The 20371-nt window shown below is 44.7% G+C and overlaps 1 long non-coding RNA gene across 1 annotated transcript; it reads left to right on the top strand.

The window, feature by feature from the left end:
- Positions 1-9516: 9516 nt before the first annotated feature.
- Positions 9517-19082, top strand: LOC134956913 (uncharacterized). Its single transcript, XR_010186288.1, has 3 exons — positions 9517-9670; positions 18558-18666; positions 18755-19082. It is a non-coding gene; the product is annotated as an uncharacterized LOC134956913 (long non-coding RNA).
- Positions 19083-20371: the final 1289 nt, after the last annotated feature.

Below are 20371 nucleotides of genomic sequence, written 5' to 3'. Positions count from 1 at the left end.
TACCATACAAAGAGGAATTCCTCTGTCCAGCGACCATTTACATTAAACAAACTTACAGTCATTATTAAGGGGAACATTATCTATAAAACATACTATTTGGTGTTATTATTTAACGATTGAGTCGCCCGCTAGACGCACACAAACTCTACCGTAAATGCACATACCACGCGCTCGAGCGCATGGCCGAGGCGCCATCACGCGGCTGCGAGTATCCGCACGCACGGGAGAGAATGTGCACGTGCAGCAGGCACGCGCATGAGGTGAATATATGGCAACGTGCAGCATGATATTTTTCTGACTTTGACACCAGGATGGCACTCGTCAGGGGTGCCAGCCGAGCAGGGGTTGCTGCCCGACGGTGCCACCATCGGTCAATGGATGGAATCCCTTAAACCGTAGTGTCTGGCAATACCTGCTGTCCGAGCTGCCTGTGCATCGTCTGGGATGGAGGGCGGAGGATCACTCAGCAGGCAGGAGCTGGCGCCGGTGTCCAGCACTGCACTACAAGGGAGAAACAGAAAATATACTACAACTACCAGCAACCCTTGCTGTCGGTAGCTCCCGGTGGCAAGGGCTGCTGGGAGCTGTAGTTTATTTTCAGTTTCTTCACATAATTTGGTGCAGTGCCATACACCGGTGCCAGCTCATGCCTGTTGAGCGATCCTCCGCTCTCCATCCCAGGCTGCTCGGCACAGCAGGTATTGCCAGACACTACGGCTATCTGCTGGGATGTTGTGGGGTGGGGACTAGGGCTATGTGCTGTGTGGGGAGGCTATGTATGTGCTGGGAGTGGGGGAGACTACTGCTACGTGCTAAGGGCTGTCTACAGCTATGTGCTGGGAGGGAGATGGGGAGTATGGCTATGTGCTTGGGGAGGTGAAGGGCTATGTGCAGGGAAGGGGACTATGGCTATCTATGCTTGCAGGGAACTATTGTTATGTGATGGGAGGGGGGTGGGGACTACTGTATGACTGGGTTGGGAGAGGTGGAGACTATGGCTATGTGCTGCGGGGACTACGGCTATTGCTTGGGGAGGTGGGGGCTATGGCTATTTACTGGGAGGGGACTATGGCTATGTGATGGGGGACTATATGACTGTGGGGGCTTATCTGGCACTGTGGGGGCATATGTGTATCTGGCACCATGGGGGCATATCTGTCACTCTGAGGGCATATCTGACACCATGGAGGCATGTGTATCTGGCACTTTTGGGGCATATCTAGCACTGGGGGGTCATATGTGTATCTGACACCATTGGGGCATATATGGCACTATGAGGGCATATCTGGCACCATGGAGGCATGTGTATCTGGCAATGTTGGGGCATATCTGGCAACATGGGTGCTTAACTGGCACTGTGGGGGGATATGTGTATCTGGCACTTTTGGGGCATATCTAGCACTGGGGGGTCATATGTGTATCTGACACCATGGGGGCATATCTGGCACTATGAGGGGATATCAGGCACCATGGAGGCATGTGTATCTGGCAATGTAGGGGCATATCTGGCAACATGGGGGTATATCTGGCACTTTGGATGCATATGTGTATTTGGCACTGTGGGGGCATATCTAGCACTGTGGGGCAATATCTAGCACTGTGGGGGCATATGTGTATCTGGCACTGTGGAGGCATGTGTGTATCTGGCACTGTGGGGGCATGTGTGTATATGGCACTGTGGGGGCATATGTGTATCTGGCACTATTGGGGGCATATGTGTATCTGGCACTGCACTATTGAGGTCATATGTGTATCATGCCCCCATTTTCATTGACCACACCCCATATGGCATGTGACCACACCCATTTTTTGGCATGTGCGTGCCTATGGCACGCGCACACAGTACCACTATGATTTTTTTTCCACCTGCACCACTGGGTAGTGCGCTGCACTGCACTTTTTTGCACTACTATTTGATTATACTACCTGGCTTTGGGTGGCATTGCCTCCTCAGCCAGGCCAGGCACTCCTCAGTGTTATAAGAATTACTGTGTGGGCATAATGTGTATAAGGGTTACTACTGTGTAGCATCATTTGAATTGGGGGAACTATTGTATGGTCATGCTCCTTTCCCACAAGATCATGTCCCTTTTTTTGCACATGCACCTTCCCTATTTCAAATATGGGGGACACCAGTCCCTTTCTTTGCCAGGGACCCGTAGTTACACCCCTGCTTACCTGGTCCGGTAACGGCATCCTTCCAGCCGCAAATCTGCACAAATGTAATTGTTCTCCACCTGCTCATCGAGTTCTATTGTGATACACAAAATCAGACTTCTACAGGGACTTTCCAATTATAAATTATACCATCAGGATCTCATCTGAGTATATAGAGACTGGCTATCACTGGGCTATCTCATTTTCAATATTAATTAGTGAATGTAACAAATGATTTGATATATACAGTCTATAACAACAGACAGCACAGCACTTGTCATATTGTTGCGATTGCAATTGATACATTCATAATGTGATATTGTCTTGTTTGAATCCGTTTTGTACTGTGCACAGTATTTTTTTATTTTTATTGTGATATTTTATATATATATATATATAAATACTTTTTATACATCCAATCATAGTTTACTTTAAGGCTAATTGATCACTAGTGCGGAGCTGTGCCGCTGGACACTGGCCATGCACTAGCAGACAGTCACCAGGTACAGTCAGAGCCGGACTATGGGGGGTCGAGGCACAGGACTGCACTGCCCTGTATTAGGCTAGGGCAGTGGATGGAGTGGAAGCACGGGGTTGGGACTACACGACACTCACAGCCCAGCAGCATGGAGGAGAGGGAGAGAGGACAATGAGCTACTAAAGTACATGCAGTCAGCGTACCCTGTCTGTAATGTGGGGGGTGGGGGGGGAGACACTATATAGTCTGTCTGTATGTGTGTCTGTGACTGAATATATGTATGTATGTGACTATGTATATATGTATTTTTGTGTGTGTATAAGTATCTACTGTATTTATGTGTGTTTTAGTGTGTGACTGTATGTGAATAAGTGTGTAACTATACACAGTATGTATGTGACTGTATTTGTATATACTGCACGTGTGACTGTACTGTATATCATATGTATGTGTTTTGTGTGTGACTATGTATGTAAGTGTATATGTGTCTGCCTATGGGCAGGATCAGATATACTAATGGCAAATGTGGTTTGACCGCATTCCCCATATAAAATTATAAATATATTTATTTGCACTGGTCCACATTTCCATTTTCTATTTGCATTCCCCATATTCCCTTTATAGATGGTGTTTTCTATAGGGGTATGACTGTATGGCGTAACATGAATAAGAGAAACTACTGTGCGGTGCAATGTGATACTGTGTGGCATAATTTGAATTGGAAGTATGATTGTGTGTCCATGCCCCTTCCCTTCCCCACAAGGACACATTTCATTTTTGACACGCCTCCCTTATTTCAAATATGTGTATGTGTGTGTGTATGTGTGTGTGTGTGTGTGTGTGTGTGTGTGTGTGTGGGGGAGGGGATGGGCCTGCCCCTGACTTTGCAAGGGGCGCTCGGAACCCTAGATAAACCCCTGGCTATGCGCTGAGAGAGGGATGGAGACTACGGCTATGTCCTGGAAGGGGGAGGGAGACTATGGCTATGTGCTGAGGGAGGGATGGAGACTACGGATATGTCCTGGAAGGGGGATGGAGACTATGGCTATGTGCTGGAAGGGGGATCGGGACTACTTCTGTGTGCTGGGAACAGAATGAAGACTACGGCTATGTGCTGGGAGGGGAATGGGGACTACTTCTATGCTGGGAGGAGGTGGGGACTACAGCTATGTGCTCGGGACAGGAGGTTATCTACAGTACATATTGGCCAGGATGGCACACACCAGGTGCACTGGCCGTGGAGGGGGCGCTTTCTGGTGTTGCCACCCTTGGCCAGGGGGTGGAATCACTTAGTAGTGGCAGTGCCAGGGCAGGTGGTTCACACAGCAGCCAGGAGCTTGCACCGGTGTTCGGCACTGCAATGGACCACAGTGAAGAAACTCAAAATAAACTACTAGAATACTATCCTTAATATATCACTACATAGCAGAGATACCTTTTCATTGCCATTAATATTTGATTATACCCCCTGGCTCCGGGTGGCATCGCCGGGCAGTGCCCCTCCTAGGCCGCGCCCCACCTCGGCCGCGCCAGGCTCTGCTGATTTCTCCACAGTGTGACAAGGATTACTACTGTACTACTGTGAAATGTAATTTTAATTGGGAGTACTATTGTGTGGTCATGTCCCTTTCCCACAAGATCATGCCCCTTTTTGCACATGCGCCTTCCCTATTTCAAATACGGGGGCGCCAGTCTCTTACTTTACCAGGGGCGCCCGGACCCCTAGATACACCTCTGCCGCTGACAACCTCTTACAGAAACTGAGGGACATCATCGCACAATGGCTTACCCCACTTAGACTCTCCTGGGGATTTGTGATATTGGACAACACCACCAATATTGTGAGTGCATTACATCTAGTCAAATTCCAGCACGTCCCATGTTTTGGACATACAATTAATTTGGTTATGCAGAATTATTTGAGAAATGACGGGCGTGCAGGAGATGCTGTCAGTGGCCCAAAAAATTGCGGGACACTTTCGACATTCAGCCACTGCAGTGCCAGTCCTAGATGAGTCAGGTGTTTGTGCCGCACACTTGTCACTTAGTTTAGTCATACATCAACCTTGGTAAACCTCTTTTACTTCTATGCATCATGTGCTGTTTGGGGAATAGTTTTTTAAGTGTCATCCTGTCTGCCACTGCAGTGCAAGGTGGGCAAGGTGTTTGTGCCACACACTTGTGTCGCTTAGCTTAGTCATACAGCTACCTCATTTCACCTCTTTTACTTCTTTGCATGATGTGCTGTTTGGGGCCTATTTTTAAATCTGCCATCCTGTCTGTCACTGCAGTGCCACTCCTAGATGGGCCAGGTGTTTGTGTCGGCCACTTGGGTCGCTTAGCTTAGTCATCCAGCGACCTTGTTGCAACCTCTTGGCCTAAAAACAATATTGTGAGGTGTGAGGTGTTCATAATGGGTGTGGTATGGTATGCCGGCGGTCGGTCTCTGGCGACCAGCATACCGGCGCCGGGAACCCGAAAAATTACCCCCAAATTCTATGATTTTAGCTTTTTTTTTCTTAAAAAATCCAAAACCAAAACCCAAAAGGGTGGTTTTAGCAAAACCAATCCAGATCCAAAACACGAGCATGGATCCAGATCCAAAACCAAAACACGAAAAGTGCCCGCTGCACATCTCTAGTGATTAGTATACTATGCACGTAATGGTATTATTATTATTATTATTATTATTATTATTATTTATGTGTGATGGTATTAATGTAATATGTGGGTGCTATTAGCGTGAAGTGGTGAGGGCTATTAAGGTTATATAGTGGAAATATAAATGTAATCTGTAGTCTGATGGGGTAATCAAAAATAATGCTAGTTGGGGGAAAGAGGTAAATTTTAAATTAAGTTAAACTTATTTAGCGTTGGGGCTAGTATTGGAAGGAAGGCCCAAAGTGTTCAGCATTCCTGAAGAAAGATCCCGCCCCCTCCACAGATCCCACCCCCATTTAGGGCTGCTCCCAGAAATTTCCTGGGCTTGTTTTTCTATCCCAATCTGCCCCCGGTGAGGTGTATAGTCAGCGTCGGACTGGGGAATGAAGGGCCCACCGGGGGAATGCTGTTGTAGGGGCCCATGCTTAAGGGTGTGGCCAGCCACCACAGAGGTTTGGCTAACCATTACAAGTACATGTTCTGTGCCCCTTGGTAAATATATAATAAACCATGTTCTTATGAAGTATAATGCATAATTTATGTGCACTAGGATAGAGACTGGAACCTGATCCCTAGAGGTGGAGGAGGGCCCACAGGTAGTGGGGCCTACCGGTGGTTTCCCCTGTTCCCCTGTGGGCCAGTCCGACTCTGTGTATATTACAAAGTCAACAGCTGGGTTTGGATCGAATGGGATACCTCAGGCACGGGGATAGGCACAGGAGTGACAGGAAACAGGAACTGGACACAGCAGTGACAGGAAACAGGAACTGGGCACAGGAGTGACAGGAACTGATTTCACCTCCCTCGTTACCGTATAACTTGGCCCGGTCACCACCCCCCTCCTGCATTGCTGGTGTTGCAATGTCATTATGCTGCATCTGTCCTTCCCTGTCTCTTTCAGCCCCCAAGGAACCAAGCAGCCTTGTGCCCAATAGGAAAACTGCCTGCCGCCGGGCAAACACTGTGACTGACAGAGGATATTTACAGACAGCAGCAGCCCCACTGCTGTCCCTGCAGACACGAGACACCCTGACTGTGGTCAGGTGAGTCTCTCCTGGGTCCTGGCACCCTCACCACACTGTTTATCTACTGTGATCAATGTAGTAAAAAATCTGAATGAATCTGTTGCCGGCTCTGCCTGAGAAACTGTGTAAGACCCCTAGAACAATGCTACATAGGTCTTCGCCCTAAGAGCCGCCTTTTTCCTATAGAGACAACGCTCTCACCGGTACTGAGATGCTTCCAAGTCTTATCTCTGGGTAGTAAGGGCATACACAAGTAGCCAGGTGACAGCAGGAAGTAGGCTGAAGTAGATTGGTTTTATTGTCATTAAATATTCAACGCATGAACAATCAATGAAATTTTCATGTAAGCAAGAAACAATCATCACAAAATATGTATACCACAAAGAACAATACCATAAGATACTTTAAAAAAGCCATAGAGACATAGTAACACATAGACAGATACAACAATCCTATCTACATTTAGAACCATTAAGCATTGTTATAGCCCTAGGAAAAAAGCTATCTTTCAGCCGGCTGGTCTTACACAATATCGATCTATAGCGTGAGTTTGAAGGAAGCAGAGTAAACATCCCATGATTAGGATGAGTCGCATCCCCCAGTATACTCCCAGCCTTCGCAAGCAGCCTCTTCTCATAAACAGACTGAATACTAGGCAATTGTAAACCAATTATCTTGCCAGCAGTTTTCACAATTCTTTCCAACGACTTACGCTCTGTAATACTACAATTTCCAAACCAGGCTAAAATACCGTAAGTAAGAACACTCTCGATAATACATGAGTAAAAATTAATTAAAATTACCTCTTTTATACCTGCTGATTGCATCTTCCTAAGAAAATATAAATGCTGTTGAGCTTTCTTTATAACAGCATTAACATGAGAATTCCATGACAAGTCATTAGATATAGTCATGCCTAAAAATCTAAAAGATGTTACAATCTCCACCTCTTGCTTATCTAAAACTAAGGGACCATAAAATGAAGCGGGACTGGAGTTATAGGGAATAATTCAGAGTTGATCACAACGGAGAGAGTTAAATTCGGTTGGGTTATATATATTTTTTTCTGTGCAGGGTAAATACTGGCTGCTTTATTTTTACACTGCAATTTAGATTTCAGTTTGAACACACCCCATCCAAATCTAACTCCCTCTGCAAATGTTATATCTGCCACCCCCCCCCTGCATTGCACATGGTTTTGCCCAACTACTAACAAATTTGCTGCTGCGATCAACTCTGAATCAGGCTCATAGTGTTTTGCAGATAACAGGCACTGGAACAGCAGAATTACTGGCAGCACTCCGGATACAGTGCTGAAGGCAATACTTGGAAAGAACAGGAGATGCAGAGCGCAGGAGACTGTAGACCCTACTGGAAGGATAAAGTGAAACCAGGGCCAATATTTACAAAAAAATCGAGTTTGTCCGATTTGTGTTTTTTTTTCTAAGTCCCAACACGGGAATTCACTAAGCACAAATTTCGGCAGTGTTTGGGCTATTCGTAATGGTTTTAATGGCAAAGTTCAAAAATACGAATGAATAGACCATCGGTCAAACGCGGCTGTAATTTCATACAACACGGATATTCACTATTCATTCGTATTCGGGTGTTAGTCCCTGAGTGCTCAATCGCGGTCGTATTTTTTTGCGATTCGTTAAAAAAAGCGGCAAAAAAATAGACCTGCTTTTTTCAGGCGTGTTTACATGTGTTGCAACTTACAAATCACTCACACCTGAATAAGGATGCCTATAAAAGGATCTTAGGCCCATTTCAATCCACCTACACTCAGAAATGGCAGCAGGACTGTGGGCAAGTGATATTTTGTGTGCTGTGGGATTCATCAGACTCAGACATCAACCTGTAAGTAACCAGGGCCAGGAAACTGAACATGGTCAGCAGGTTGTACAGGTTCCGCGGAGGCTGCGCAGGCCTCGTTTTTTTAGGGGGCGTTTAAACTTGAACGCATTGTCCGATGATACGGTCATACAGATGTTCCGTCTAAATCGTAACAACATTTTCCATCTGTATGACCTTGTCAAACTGGGACAAGACCCTGAGACAGCACGCTCTCGCTCTGTCTCAGGCCTGCACAAACTCCTGGCTGTGTTTCACTTTATGGCTACTGGGAGCTTTCAGGCTGTGTCTGGGGATGTCATAGGAATCTCACAGCCCTCATTTTCAAGAATATTAACACAGGTGATGTATACCTAACTATCTCCTCTGTTTTTTGTTTTTTAAAATTTCTCGGTGGCCAGTTCTGTCCTAAAATCTCATGTTTATTTTTCTTTCAAATATACACACAGGTGTTGGCTTTTTTGCAGCCCCACATCGATGCCTCAATCTGCTTCCCTACCCAGGAGTCTCAGTGGCATGCCGTCAGGGTAGATTTCTATGAGCTGGCTGGCATGCCCAATGTGCTGGGAGCCATAGATTGCACACATATTCAGCTGAGACCACCTAGGGGCAGGCAGCACATCTATACTAATCATCATCTAGAGCACTCCACAAATGTGCAGGTGGTTTGTGATGCAAATCTCAAAATAATGAGTGTTGTTGCTGGTTACCCTGGGGGCTGCCATGACTCCTTCATCCTCAGTCAGTCATCCCTCTTTGATAAGTTTGAGGACGGACAAATGCCAGATGGGTGGCTGCTGGGTATGTAATTTGATATGTGTAGGCCTGCGTCTACTTTGTCCAAATACAGGGGCAGATGTATTAACCTGGAGAAGGCATAAGGAAGTGATAAACCAGTGATATGTGCAAGGGGATAAAGGCACCAGCCAATCAGCTCCAATATGTAAATTATCATTTAGGGACAGATTGCCCGCTGCCTTTATTACCTTGCACATATCACTGGTTTATCACTTCCTTATGCCTTCTCCAGGTTAATACATCTGCCCCACAGTGTGTTACTGTTGTGTTGCTGTATCTTAACATGAATCACGTTACTATATCTGTCTTTTAGGTGATGGAGGATATGGCTGTTTCTCTTGGCTTCTAACTCCATTGTCCCGACCTGATACCCCTGCTGAACACAATTACAATCATGCACATAAGTCCACGCGGAATGTGATAGAAAGATGTTTTGGTGTGCTGAAATCTAGGTTTCGGTGTCTGGATAAGTCTGGTGGCCTTTTGTTGTATAGTCCCTTGAAGGTGACTCAAATTGTGTTCTGCTGCTTTCTTCAAAACATGTGTTTGCAACAACATCTGCCACATGTTGAGGAGGAGGAGGAGGAGGACGAAGAAAGCAGCCAGCAAGCAGAGGAATTAGAGACATCTGGTGATACTTGGAGTACAGATGTAGGGAGGCAGGTTAGGCAAGACCTCATAAATCGTTATTTTTAAGGTAAGTTTTGTTTGCTTATTTCATTTGTTGTGTAAGCCTAAATATTTGTTTCTCTAACGTCCTAAGTGGATGCTGGGGACTCCGTAAGGACCATGGGGAATAGCGGCTCCGCAGGAGACTGGGCACAAAAGTAAAGCTTTAGAACTACCTGGTGTGCACTGGCTCCTCCCCCTATGACCCTCCTCCAAGCCTCAGTTAGATTTTTGTGCCCGAACGAGAAGGGTGCACACTAGGTGGCTCTCCTGAGCTGCTTAGTGAAAAGTTTAGTTTTAGGTTTTTTATTTTCAGTGAGACCTGCTGGCAACAGGCTCACTGCATCGAGGGACTAAGGGGAGAAGAAGCGAACTCACCTGCGTGCAGAGTGGATTGGGCTTCTTAGGCTACTGGACATTAGCTCCAGAGGGACGATCACAGGCCCAGAGCCGCGCCGCCGGCCCCCTTACAGAGCCAGAAGACAGAAGAGGTCCGGAAAATCGGCGGCAGAAGACGTCCTGTCTTCAACAAGGTAGCACACAGCACTGCAGCTGTGCGCCATTGCTCTCAGCACATTTCACACTCCGGTCACTGAGGGTGCAGGGCGCTGGGGGGGGCGCCCTGAGACGCAATAAAAACACCGTGGATGGCAAAAAATGCATCACATATAGCTCCTGGGCTATATGGATGAATTTAACCCCTGCCAGAATACATAGAAAAACGGGAGATAAGGCCGCCGATAAGGGGGCGGAGCCTATCTCCTCAGCACACTGGCGCCATTTTCCCTCACAGCTCCGTTGGAGGGAAGCTCCCTGGCTCTCCCCTGCAGTCACTACACTACAGAAAGGGTTAAAAAAGAGAGGGGGGGGGCACTAATTACGCGCAGTATTAAAGATACAGCAGCTATAAGGGGAAAAACACTTATATAAGGTTATCCCTGTATATATATAGCGCTCTGGTGTGTGCTGGCAAACTCTTCCTCTGTCTCCCCAAAGGGCTAGTGGGGTCCTGTCCTCTATCAGAGCATTCCCTGTGTGTGTGCTGTATGTCGGTACGTTTGTGTCGACATGTATGAGGAGAAAAATGATGTGGAGACGGAGCAGATTGCCTGTAATAGTGATGTCACCCCCTAGGGGGTCGACACCTGAGTGGATGAACTGTTGGAAGGAATTACGTAACAGTGTCAGCTCTGTATTAAAGACAGTGGTTGACATGAGACAGCCGGCTACTCAGCTTGTGCCTGTCCAGACGTCTCATAGGCCGTCAGGGGCTCTAAAGCGCCCATTACCTCAGATGGCAGATATAGACGCCGACACGGATACTGACACCAGTGTCGACGGTGAAGAGACAAATGTGACTTCCAGTAGGGCCACACGTTACATGATTGAGGCAATGAAAAATGTTTTACACATTTCTGATAATACGAGTACCACCAAAAAGGGGTATTATGTTCGGTGAGGAAAAACTACCTGTAGTTTTCCTGAATCTGAGAAATTAAATGAGGTGTGTGATGATGCGTGGTTTTCCCCCGATAACAACTGATAATTTCTAAAATGTTATTGGCATTATATCCTTTCCCGCCAGAGGTTAGGGTGCGTTGGGAAACACCCCCTAGGGTGGATAAAGCGCTCACACGCTTGTAAGAACAATGGCTCTACCCTCTCCTGAGATGGCCGCCCTTAAGGATCCTGCTGATAGAAAGCAGGAGGGCATCCTAAAAGGTATTTACACACATACTGGTGTTATACTGCGACCAGCAATCGCCTCAGCCTGGATGTGCAGTGCTGGGTTGGCGTGGTCGGATTCCCTGACTGAAAATATTGATACCCTAGATAGGGACAGTATATTATTGCCTATAGAGCATTTAAAAGATGCATTTCTATATATGCGTGATGCACAGCGGAATATTTGCCGACTGGCATCAAGTCTAAGTGCGTTGTCCATTTCTACCAGTAGAGGGTTATGGACACGACAGTGGTCAGGTGATGCGGATTCCAAACGGCATTTGGAAGTATTGCCTTATTAAGGGGAGGAGTTATTTGGGGTCGGTCTTTCAGACCTGGTGGCCACGGCAACAGCTGGGAAATCCACGTTTGTACCCCAGGTCACCTCTCAACATGAGAAGACGCCGTATTATCAGGCGCAGTCTTTTCGTGGGCAAGCGGGCAAAAGGTTCCTCATTTCTGCCCCGTGACAGAGGGAGAGGAAAAAGGCTGCAGAAATCAGCCAGTTCCCAGGAACAGAAACCCTCTCCCGCCTCTGCCAAGCCCTCAGTATGACGCTGGGGCTTTACAAGCAGAATCAGGCACGGTGGGGGCCCGTCTCAATTAATTTCAGCGCGCAGTGGGCTCACTCGCAAGTAGACCCCTGGATCCTTCAGGTGATATCTCAGGGGTACAAATTGGAATTCGAGATGTCTCCCCCTCGCCGTTTCCTAAAGTCGGCTTTACCGATGTCTCCTTCTGACAGGGAGACAGTTTTGGAAGCCATTTACAAGCTGTATTCCCAGCAGGTGATAATCAAGGTACCACTCCTGCAACAGGGAACGGGGTATTATTCCACACTGTTGTGGTACCGAAGCCGGACGGCTCGGTGAGACCGATTCTAAATCTAAAATCTTTGAACACTTACATACAGAGGTTCAAATTCAAGATTGAGTCACTCAGAGCAGTGATTGCGAACCTGGAAGAAGAGGACTACATGATGTCTCGGGACATCAAGGATGCTTACCTTCATGTCCCAATTTACCCTTCTCACCAAGGGTACCTCAGGTTTATGGTACAGAACTGTCACTATCAGTTTCAGACGCTGCCGTATGGATGGTCCACGGCACCCCGGGTCTTTACCAAGGTAATCGCCGAAATGATGATACTCCTTCGAAGGAAGGGAATTTGAGTTATCCCTTACTTTGACGATTCCCTGATAAGGGTAAGATCCAGGGAACAGTTGGAGGTCGGTGTAGCACTATCTCAGGTAGTGTTGCGGCAGCACGATTGGATTCTCAATATTCCAAAATCGCAGCTGATTCCGACGACTCGTCTTCTGTTCTTAGGGATGATCCTGGACACAGTTCAGAAAAAGGTGTTTCTCCCGGAGGAGAAAGTCAGGGAGTTATCCGAGCTAGTCGGGAACCTCCTATAACCGAGCCAAGTCTCAGTACATCAATGAAATGGTTCTGGGAAAAATGGTGGCTTCCTATGAAGCAATCCCATGCGGCAGATTCCACGCAAGAACTTTCCAGTGGGACCTGCAGATGCATCAGCGGATAACCCTGTCACCAAGCACAAGGGTGTCTCTCCTGTGGTGGTTGCAGAGTGCTCATCTTCTAGAGGGCCGCACATTCAGGACTGGGTCCTGGTGACCACGGATGCCAGCCTGCGAGGCTGGGGAGCAGTCACACAGGGAAGGAATTTCCAGAGCTTATGGTCAAGCCTGGAGACATCACTTCACATAAATATCCTGAAGCTAAGGGCCATTTATAATGCTCTAAGCTCAGCAAGACCTCTGCTTCAAGGTCACCCGGAGTTGATCCATTCGGACAACATCACGGCAGTCACCCACGTAAATAGACAGGGTGACACAAGAAGCAGAAGGGCAATGGCAGAAGCTGCAAGGATTCTTCGCTGGGCGGAAAATCATGTGATAGCACTGTCAGCAGTATTCATTCCGGGAGTGGACAACTGGGAAGCAGACTTCCTCAGCAGACACGACCTCCACCCGGGAGAGTGGGGACTTCACCCAGAAGTCTTCCACATGTTTATAAAACTCGAAAGTATTGCGCCAGGTCAAGGGACCCTCAGGCAATAGCTGTAGATGCTCTGGTAACACAGTGGGTGTACCAGTCAGTGTATGTGTTCCCTCCTCTGCCTCTCATAACCAAGGTGATGAAAAATTATAAGATGGAGAGGAGTAAGAACTATATTCGTGGCTCCGGATTGGCCAAGAAGGACTTGGTAACCGGAACTTCAAGAGATGCTCACGGAGGATCCGTGGCCTCTACCTCTAAGAAGGGACCTGCTCCAGCAAGGACCCTGTCTGTTCCAAGACTTACCGCGGCTGCGTTTAACGGCAGGGCGGTTGAACGCCAGATCCTGAAGGAAAAAGGCATTCCGGATGAAGTCATCCCTATCCTGATCAAAGCCAGGAAAGATATAACCGCAAAACATTATCACCGCATTTGGCGAAAATATGTTGCGTGGTGCGAGGCCAGTAAGGCCCCGACGGAGGAATTTTCAACTAGGTCGATTCCTACATTTCCTGCAAACAGGAGTGTCTATGGGCCTGAAATGGGGGTCCATTAAGGTTCAAATTTCGGCCCTGTCAATTTTCTTCCAAAAAAGAACTAGCTTCAGTCCCTGAAGTTCAGACGTTTGTGAAAGGGGTACTGTATATACAGCCTCCTTTTGTGCCTCCAGTGGCACCTTGGGATCTAAATGTAGTTTTTGGGTTCCAAAAGTCACATTGGTTGAACCACTTAAATATGTGGAGTTAAAATATCTCACATGGAAAGTGGTCATGCTGTTGGCCCTGGCCTGGGCCAGGTGCGTGTCAGAATTGGCGGCTTTATCCTGTAAAAGCCCTCATCTGATTTTTCCATTCGGACAGGGCGGAATTGAGGACTTGTCCTCAGTTTCTCCCTAAGGTGGTTTTCAGCGTTTCACCTGAATCAATCTATTGTGGTGCCTGCGGCTACTAGGGACTTGGAGGACTCCAAGTTGCTAGACGTTGTCAGAGCCCTGGAAATATAGGTTTCCAGGACGGCTGGAGTCAGAAAATCTGACTCGTTGTTTATTCTGTATGCACCCAACAAGCTGGGTGCTCCTGCTTCTAAGCAGACTATTGCTCGTTGGATTTGTAGTACAATTCAGCTTGCACATTCTGTGGCAGGCCTGCCACAGCCAAAATCTGTAAAAGCCCATTCCACAAGGAAGGTGGGCTCATCTTGGGCGGCTGCCCGAGGGGTCTCGGCTTTACAACTTTGCCGAGCAGCTACTTGGTCAGGAGCAAATACGTTTGTAAAATTCTACAAATTTGATACCCTGGCTGAGGAGGACCTGGAGTTCTCTCATTTGGTGCTGCAGAGTCATCCGCACTCTCCCTCCCGTTTGGGAGCTTTGGTATAATCCCCATGGTCCTTACGGAGTCCCCAGCATCCACTTAGGATGTTAGAGAAAATAAGAATTTACTTACCGATAATTCTATTTCTCGTAGTCCGTAGTGGATGCTGGGCGCCCATCCCAAGTGCGGATTGTCTGCAATACTGGTACATAGTTATTGTTACCAAAAAATCGGGTTATTGCTGTAGTGAGCCATATTTTCTAGAGGCTCCTCTGTTATCATGCTGTTAACTGGGTTTAGATCACAAGTTATATGGTGTGATTGGTGTGGCTGGTATGAGTCTTACCCGGGATTCAAAATCCTTCCTTATTGTGTACGCTCGTCCGGGCACAGTATCCTAACTGAGGCTTGGAGGAGAGTCATAGGGGGAGGAGCCAGTGCACACCAGGTAGTTCTAAAGCTTTACTTTTGTGCCCAGTCTCCTGCGGAGCCGCTATTCCCCATGGTCCTTACGGAGTCCCCAGCATCCACTACGGACTACGAGAAATAGAATTATCGGTAAGTAAATTCTTATTTTCCCCATTTTTCAATTAAAAACCATTACTCAGAATGTGTCTGTCTCCTTGAGACATACAAACATACCCTCGCTTTATGCTATACAAATGTAGCATGTGTATTGTGTTTATTTAAAAACTCAAAACAACAGATTATGAGTGGTATGCATGAAGTCTGGATAAGTGTTAATAAATTTGGATTGATAATTTACTACAAGCACACATAATCCACAGAGTAATTTATTTGGTATTTTACTTTATGATTGTGTATAACGTCCTAATGCACAGGTTCTAAAATGCGGCCCTCAGGACCCCACACAGTGCATGTTTTGAAGGTAACCCAGTAGAAGCACAGGTGTATGAATTACTCACAGACACATTTTAAAAGGTTCACAGGTGGAGCTAATTATGTCACTTGTGATTCTGTGAGACCTGCAAAACATGCACTGTGTGTGGTCCTGAGGCCCGAGTTTGAGAACCTGTGTCCTAATTAAACAGTCCTCCACATATAATATGTTAGCCTTGAGGAATACATGTGTCCCTATGTGTGATGCTCCATCGTATTTAAGGGACACAAACTTAGTCTCATCCAAAATAATTTATTTCGTAATGTTTGCTGCAGTAAACTTGCTGATTTGTAAGTAAATACACAGTTTGCCACATAAATACATTATTATACACATTTTTTGTGTTTTGTTTTTTTAAATTCACATTTCTTTGTTTCTGCATCATGTGTAAGAAACTGATTACTCATTTTTAACACACACAAACATGGCCCAAAAATAATGACATTCATTTTGGCACTGAATTATCTATATTCAATCACAACATATTAAAACCTTTTTAACCAACTCAATTGTGTTATTCTTGTAATGTTGTATATAGAAGAAAGGTAAAATAGTTAACAATTACATTGTAATTTGTATTGGCTGCAAAATATGAGAATGATTGGAATCTAGAAAGAGTAATGATTAGAAAAAAATCAAGTGGTCTGGTTACTTCCTGCTAAAGACATTTTGCCTGGCTGCCAATTATTGTGTCTGCAGTATATAAGAATGATTGGAATCTAGAAAGAGTAATGATTAGAAAAAAATCAAGTGGTCTGGTTACTTCCAGCTAACATCTATGTGCAGCTCAAACAACATTTCCCTCCTCCCAAAAAAAATCAAAGATGGTAAAGAATAAATGTGCGTACAAATTTCCTGTTGTTTGTACCACTTATAATTAATGATGTTGTACAAATTGTCAAGGAGCTAAGTGTTATATCTATTTTGACAAACATACACTTACTAAGTATTTTGATTTACTTCTCTGAAATTAAAAATTAAATACAATTGTACTAAAAGTACCAAAACAGCGCTAAAACAATAATGGAATAAATGAAATGAATGGATGTATGCAGACAGGTGGAAAGGATCAATCAATATTTAATAAATGTCTATTTGGTCAGTTAAAAATAATTTGTTGCACATAAACGAACATCATAAGAGCATATTTAAAACATGACTGACTTTGAGCAAGCCAGAGGACCCTATACGGGACACTTATAATTAACCAGTGGTTCGTACCTACCTATTGGATCTTGTGGCACTATCATCCAGGATATTTGGACGGTGGACCTTTTAAAACAAGCTGGGACTCTGTCTGACGACCCTTCCATTGCTAAACGGAGAATCTACTTTCCCCCAACCGGTGTACTGAAATCTCTCTTTGTTGAGACATCACCAGGGAATCTGGCATTGGTTCTTCCAGGATCGGTAACTATCAACGGAGAGACTTACATCAGTTTGGCCCAGGATATACAGGTCTACCAACCACTGGTTAATTATAAGTGTCCCGTATAGGATCCTCTGGCTTGCGCAAAGTCAGTCATGTTTTAAATATGCTCTTATGATGTTCATTTATGTGCAACAAATTATTTTTAACTGACCAAATAGACATTTATTAAATATTGATTGATCCTTTCCACCTGTCTGCATACATCCATTAATTTCATTTATTCCATTATTGTTTTAGCGCTGTTTTGGTACTTTTAGTACAATTGTATTTACTGTTTAGTTTGGAGTGACGGTTCAATTTTTTACAGCTGCTTTAGTAGAATTAGCCCTGTCAAGCGCGAGGCATACCCACTCCTGTGAGTGAGGTTAGGTTCCTCTTTCTGAAATTAAAAATGTGTGGTTTATTTGTTAATTTTTTTTGGGTGGCTGCTTGTCCTGCCCTTTGCCTTTACCACTGTCATGTTGGCGTGCTCTGGTGGAACGTCTTGGTGGTGATGACACTGGCGTGATATTTGGAGTAGTCGTACCAGAACTGCTGCTTGTTTGCTGTTGGTGCATGGATCTGAGTGTTTCATTGAGGTTAGTGAGGGTGGCATTGAGTTCACATGTAGCAGCATTTTGATTGTCTACAATTCGGAATAAAGTTTAATTTATCTTTTGATTGTTTTGAAAAATGTTCATATAGCTTTGCTGTTGTCTGTGCTGTTCTTCCATTAGTCTGCTCTGTTCTTCCATTATGCGCTGTAAGTTGGCCATGACCTGTGTATTGTCTGCACGCATGAGTTCCATGGTATTGCCAATTCTCGTGGTTTGTTCATTTTGTCTACTCATATTTCTGGTTATTCTTCTGAGGTGACATGGTAGGCTTGCAAACATTTGTGTCTGCCTACACAGACAATCTTCATTAGTGGCCTGCTGTCTAGCCCAAATGTTCCAAAACACGTGATCAGGGCCTTGTGTTACTGGTGTTGTTGGGCTGTGTTGCGGTGGTGGTGTGCTTTGCTGTGGTGGTGTACTCACAGGTGCTGGGGGGCTGATTCCTTGGCTTAATGGCTGCATTTCTAACATGATTGTCTCATCCATGTCACTGTGTTGCTGTTGTCGCGGAGAGATGCTGTTACCAGGAGTAGAAGCTGAAATTTTGATAAAATATCTGTTAGCTATCCATATGTTTGATAAATTATAACAAATCACTACACATGGAACACATGTCATTGACTGTTGCTTTCAGATATCCTGCCTAGCAACATCATCGCTCATAACTTAAATACATACATATGCCTGTTTGTGGCAAATATGTCTGGATACTTCATTGTGAAAGCAAACACATTAGTTTTATTGTAGATCAGACATACTCCACCATAAAAACACATTGTAATCCATAATGTGTTACCTTATAGCTTTTCAAAAACAAACATAGTAATGTTTTTATATGTATTTGGCAATGTTAGGTCAAACACACATGAGAAAATTTGTTAAACAACCTTACTATTTTCCAAAATGAAACATGAGTTTCTGTTGGAGCATCTTACACACAATGTGCTACTGTATGGCTGAAGTGGACATACATACATTTACAGGATGTGGACAAGGCCATTTCTGTAGGATTACATTTCATGTTTTACTGACTTTGGTAAGTATATCAGATTTTGATGTGTTTTGACTTAATGCGTTTAAGTAAAAGTTTAATTACGATCTGAAATTTCTTAAATTTATTTCAGTTTGATACTCACAATCAAGATGAGGGGAGTGTGGTTCACGTCTTGGAGGTGTGTCCAAAATTTGGAGTGGGGGGACCGAACATACTGTCGATAATCTTCGTGGCGGGGTAACCTGCTGTGGTTGGCCCTGGACATCAGACCTTGCTTTCTTTGCTGCCACATGTTTATTTTGGTGGTGTGTTACAGAAGTCCGACTTCTGCTGCTCCAGACTTCTTTTGATGGACCTAGTATTGAAAGTTAAATGTTGTTATGGCCATTCCTTTACAAACATATCCTATACTACAATGGACACTTTACCTGCTTCCGCAGCGTCATCATCATCAGATGTCATGGGAGTTACTGTAGGACAAGCAGTACTGCTTTTTTCCAACACTGTAAAACCAAAATAAAAACTCATGTATTCATGCTATTGTTGATACATCCACCCATTATGCTTGTAAACATTAATTCTGTAAAAAATGTTTTTTTTTTTTTTTTTCTTAAAAACATAAGGACCGTAAACCAAAAAACCACTACATAAAAAAAAAACATTGTCCAATAACCATATGCACTATGGAAAGTGCAACACAGGAAAACATGTACAGGACACAGACATAGGACACAAGTAAAAATACATACACTAACAACCAAAAACACACACATCTTCATTTTGTAATGAAAGGAAAAATTTTACAGATGCAATATAGAAATTGCTCTGTGATGTGGCACTCGAAACACACATTACCACTATATGAGCCAAACAAAAAAAGCCAAAGAAAATAATAATAATTAGACTGCAGTGTTGTGTCAGGGTACAAATACAGACTCAAATTGAACATACAAATAGTGGGTTTATCTAAAAAATTATTACATTCAGTACTAATGACATTACACATGTAAGTGGTTTCCAAACCACTTTCCACTACTCCAGCCACTGTTTTTGCAACATTGCACATGGATAACCTAAATATAAAAAAACATAGTCCAAATTAAAAACTTAAAAATGTGCAAAAGGAAACATTATTGCTGGACAATTCAATGACACACCAAGTCCAAGCTACACATGGAAAATATACAGAAAAAAACCACATGACATACAATAAAGTAAGATGTTACATTGGCTTTTGGAGAAAACATTACCAAAAAAAAAAAAAATTTATTTGCTGACACACACTTGAAAATGGGAGTAATATGCAACGTCACATGACACACATTTGAAAAAACAAACAAAAAAAAAAGTAAGGTCATAGAATGTTAATGCAAATACACATGCTCACCATTCTTCCTGGGCCTATCTGAATCCCGGACATGGGTTGCAGAGACTACTTCAGGAGGTATTACACTCCGCATGGGCTCCTCATACTCCAGATATCTTGCAATATAGGGCTGCCCACCACCGGTTTTTCAAGCCGACTTCGCCTCCTTGGCCATTTTGGACTTGACACGTCGCTTTATGTCATAGTATTGTTTGCGGCACGTGTCCTCCGTCTGCTTGACAACCCCCTCACTATTGACAGCAGCAACAACTCTCGCCCACAACACCGTCTTCTTCCGTGTTGGCACCTTGGTGGACTCAGGCCCAAATAGCTGCCGCTGATAATTCATCAGCTCCCGCACCAATGCCACATTTTCTGCAT

This window comes from Pseudophryne corroboree, chromosome 9 (assembly GCF_028390025.1).
Source record: "Pseudophryne corroboree isolate aPseCor3 chromosome 9, aPseCor3.hap2, whole genome shotgun sequence".
NCBI lineage: Eukaryota > Metazoa > Chordata > Amphibia > Anura > Myobatrachidae > Pseudophryne > Pseudophryne corroboree.
This window is presented reverse-complemented; position numbering and strand designations above follow the sequence as displayed.